We start from the raw sequence: 5,084 nt of genomic DNA, 5'->3' as shown, positions 1-5,084 counted from the left end.
CCTGGGGTATCTCTTCACGGCTGTTCCAGCAAAGCACAGCCACTGTTCCTTACCTTGGATGAGGGGTATCTCCTTCCACCACCCTTCCTGACATTCATTGTGGGATGGCTCCTCTAGGCCCTCCTGCGCCCGCATAGCCACCACTCCTTGGACGTGGGGCTTCCCCTCCCAGCCGCCGTCCCTAGCCTTGGGTGTGGGGTTGCTGCTCCGGGTCGCTGCCCTGGCCTCGGGCGTGGGGTTGCTCCTTCCTGCTGCCGCCCTTGGCCTCAGGTGCTGCCCCTGGCCTCGGATGAGGGGTGGCTGCTCCCGGCCATCGCTCCCGACCTCGGACGCAGGGTAGCTCCTCTTGGCCGTTCCTATATTAGTATACTGTATTGGTGTTTTTCTTTCTGGCTTACTTCACTCTGTATAATAGGCTCCAGTTTCATCCACCTCATTAGAACTGATTCAAATGTATTCTTCTTAATGGCTGAGTAATACTCCATTGTGTATATGTACCCCAGCTTTCTTATCCATTAATCTGCTGATGGACATCTAGGTTGCTTCCAATTCCTGGCTATTATAAACAGTGCTGTGATGAACATTGGGGTACATGTGTCTCTTTCAATTCTGGTTTCCTTGGTGTATATACCCAGCAGTGGGATTGCTGGGTCATAAGGCAGTTCTATTTCCAGTTTTTTAAGGAATCTCCACACTGTTCTCCATAGTGGCTGTACTGGTTTGCATTCCCACCAACAGTGTAAGAGGGGTCCCTTTTCTCCACACCCTCTCCAGCATTCATTGCTTGTAGACTTTTGGATCACAGCCATTCTGACTGGCGTGAAACGTAAATCTATAGTTTACACAAAATTAGGGGCATTTTGGCCATTATTTCTTAAAATGTTTCTTTCCATCTCATTTGTCTTTTCTCCTCTCCTCTGGGTTGCAAAATATACACATGTTAATCTTTTGATATTATAGCAGAAATACCAGTGTTTTTGCTCACTGACATTCAGATTAGATATTTGTTGATCTAACTTCAAGTTCAGTGACTCTTTCCTCTATCATCTCCTTTTACTATTAAGCCCATCAAGCAAATTTTACATATAAGGTAATTTTTTAATATGTTTTGTTCTTTCCATGGTTTATTTCTTTACTGAAATTTTCTATCTTTTCATTCACTGTAAGTATATTTTTATACTGTTTACATCTTTACATCATTATTTTAGTTATAATAGTTGCTTTGTCTGAAGGGATTAATCTTCAAAATATACAAACAGCTCATACAATTTTCCATAACAACAACAAAAAAACAAACAATCCAATTGGAAAATGGGCAGAAGACCTTAATAGACATTTCTTCAAAGAAGACATATGGATGGCCAACAGGCATATGAAAAGATGTTCAACACCGCTGATTATTTGAGAAATACAAATTAAAACTACAATGAGGTACCATCTCACACCAGCAAGAATGGCCATCATTTAAAAGTCTACAGATAACAAATGCTGGAGAGGGTGTGGAGAAAAGGGAACCCTCCCTTACTATTGAGAGTAAGTTGGTGCAGTCACTATGGAAAAGCAGTGTGCAGATTCCTCAGAAAACTAAAAACAGAATTATCATATGATCCAGCAATCCCACTCCTGGGCATATACCTGGACAACACCATATTTAAAAGAGATATAATCACCTCTATATTCATAGCAACACTATTCACAATAACCAAAACATGGAAACAACTTAAATGTTCATTAACGGATAACTGGGTAAAGAAGGTGTGGTACATCTATATTAATACAATGGACAACTACTCAGATATAAAAAAAGAATGAAATACTGCTGTTTGCAGCAACATGATGCAACTGGAGATTACCAAACTAAGTGGAGTGAGTCAGAAAGATAAATACCATGATATCACTTATATGTGGAATCTAAAATAAGGCACAAATTAACCTATGTAAAGAACAGAAACAGACTTACAGAAATAGAGAACACACTTGTGGTTGCCAAGGGGAAGGTGGGTGGGGGAAGGAAGGACTAGAGCTTGGGATTAGCAGATGTAAATTATTATATATAGGATGGATAAACAAGGTCCTACTGTATAGCACAGGGAACTATTCAATATCCTATGATGAAGCATAATGAATCAATATCCTATGATAAACCAAAATGGGAAAGAATGTAAAAAATAATGTCTATATGTAAATAAGTCACTTTGCTATACAGCAGAGATGGTACATTGTAAATCAACTATAATTCAATAAAATAATCTTTGTCTGCTGATTCCAACAACTAGATCATATTTGGTATTACCTATGTTTACTGTTGTTTTCCTCAATAATAGATCTTATATTGTATTTCTATTATATTCAATAATTTAGGGTTATACCCTGGATATTTGTAAACATTATCTGGGGAAAATGTATCCTGCTATGTTCCTCAGAAGAGTATTAACTTTATGTTTGTTTTCTGGTTGGTTGGTTTAGTAGATGGATTTAAACTGTTAAAATCTAGTTTCTTGGGCACTAAACTCAAATTTCAGTTCAGATGTGCTTTTCTCATTTAAGCTACTTAGACCGCCCATTCAGGCAGAATTTGAGATAACAGAAGTTACACAGAAGTTTAGGTTCCCCTCTTGGCTTTCTCACTGCTAAGATTCTTCTCTAACTTTCCAGAGGCTGTGTGTGCTAAGTCACTTTAGTTGTGTCTGACTCTCTGTGACCCTATGGACTGTAGCCCACCATACCCCACTGTCCGTGGTATTTTCCAGGCAAGAATACTAGAGTGGCTTGCCATACCCTCCTCTAGGGGATCTTCCAGACCTAGGGATCAAACCTATGTCTCCTGAATTGGCAGGCAGATTCTTTACCACTCCACCACCTGGGAAGTCCTTTAATTGCCCCAAGTGGCCAAATGTAGTATGCCTTGAAGCAAAAAGCTTAAAAAAACAAAGAAAATTCACTCTTTGCTATTTCCTTCTTTCAAATGACAATTTGTCACCATAACCTGTTTAATTTTGTTCAGGTAGCTTTTGCTTGTACATTTATTTCATTTTACACAGAGTTTAGAGTTGTTATCTGTGGAAGACTAGTCTATTAGACTCTTAGACATTTTTGAAGTGAATCAGCATTGTGACAGATTTTTACGCTTTTATGAAAAAATATTTTAATATATTGCCCACAATGAATGAGATTTACTTTTATATAGCAAGTTTTAAAAACTATTAGTACTGTATCTCAAATAGAAACTTCCAATACTGAAAAAAAAAAGAAAGAAACTTTACGTTTATCTGGAGAGCAGGGGGAGGCAGGAATTCTTTGGAGAATGATGGTGAAAGTTTTAGGAGAATAAGCAGAGCTGAATATTACAATCATAATCCAGACTATAAAACAGAAATATCTCTAAGCCAAAAGACACCCCTGAGCAGGCATTGCCCCATCAGCACTAGCAAAGAGAAAGCCAAGCAGGTTTACCTGGTCAGTATTTCCATCTCTAGGTCCTTGTTAACACTTAACTTTACCTTCCCAGTGCAAACCACTCCCCTCCAGAGTGCTCAGAACCCATAATACATTTACTGAATTTGATTTCCAATTTCCTCCAAGACATAGTTCTTTCCTCAGTTAACAAGCATCTCAGTGGACATGTCAGCTACTTCAGTGGAAACCAGAGGTTTACATGTTGCATATTGCTATTAGTAATTAGAGGTTCAGCTGGAAACCAACTGTGTGATCTTGGGTGAATCATTTCCCCTTTCTGGGTCTTGGTTTCTTCACCTGCAAAATAGGAGTATGTACTAAAATAACTGCAAATTTAGTTTTTTAACTTTGAAATTCCAAAGAATTGCATAGTAATTTGACAAGACTAAGAGAACTCCAAGTTTAAGTTTTTTACGTTTGGAATTCTAAAGAGTTGCATAGAAATTCTGGGGAACATGAACATGCTTTAAATACATTTAAAATTATTTTTTCCTCTAAAATCTGCTATCCTATAGCATACTTATGGTATCGCGTGCTATATAAAAATCCACTAGAGGGGAGTAAAACATTAGATGACAGCATACCACAACTCAATTTGGATATACTGTATAAATTATATTTGTAATTACTGCCTAATGTCTACTGTCCCAGACCAATCTCACTTCGTTGCTTTAAAATACAAAAATGTTAGGGAATCACAGTTTCCATGTGGAAATTTTCTATTCTGTGGAATAAAGCCCTAGGCCTGAGGCTAGGGATTGTATGTACTCTTGCTAATGGAACAAGAGCAGTTCCTGAGAACCACGGTGCCTGTTTGATCTCTAGATTTCTTTTTATTTACAACCTACAGTGATCAAAAGATGCCCTGATTCTTAATTCAGAAAAGATACTTCATCCAAACAACTTATTCTTAATGAAAGTGCAGAGCAACTCCTGCGTTCCCAACACTTGACTAGTAAGATGTAAAGAGACCTCATAACCTTAACTGTGTTCCTAGTTCTTTGTACCATGAAGGCTGAAGGAAAGATGTCTTAGGTGGCGGGGGTGTCCCCTCACATTAAGATGATTAGAGACCCCTGACCCATAGGTTTAACATTTTTACTTTCAAGAACAATGATTTTAACATAATTAGTTCCTCTTTTCTTTCAGAGTAGTTTTAGGAGACCTGGGCTTCTGGTTTTTATTATTGGGGAGTCAGTTTCAAGGGACAGGAAGGAGGAACAGAGGAAGGAGAAGGAGGGTGGTACCTTGGTAGGACTCTACTAGAGACTCAGCTCAGGGGACCAGAAATTAGAAGAATCTAGTCACACACGTGTTCTCTATTTCTTCAGGGTTTCATGATTTTTTAAATTTCCTAGTAGTTGCAGAATGACAAAGTAGAGAAAGCATTAACTTCGGGGTCAGACAAGCTCTAGATAGGTGAACTGACTTTCTAACTTTCCAGAGTCACAAAATATGAAGCAAGACTCTTCAGTTACAAGGGACAGAAATCCAACTCAAACTATGTTATGCGGACAATGTCGCCAGGTCTGCCTCTTTCTGTCGTCATTTGATTCCAGAGTCACTGTATTGCATTTGATCAGCATATGCTTTCCTTCACTTGGCTAACTGAAGAGGATCTCAAAACT

Source organism: Ovis canadensis, chromosome 7 (assembly GCF_042477335.2).
Source record: "Ovis canadensis isolate MfBH-ARS-UI-01 breed Bighorn chromosome 7, ARS-UI_OviCan_v2, whole genome shotgun sequence".
NCBI lineage: Eukaryota > Metazoa > Chordata > Mammalia > Artiodactyla > Bovidae > Ovis > Ovis canadensis.
This window is presented reverse-complemented; position numbering follows the sequence as displayed.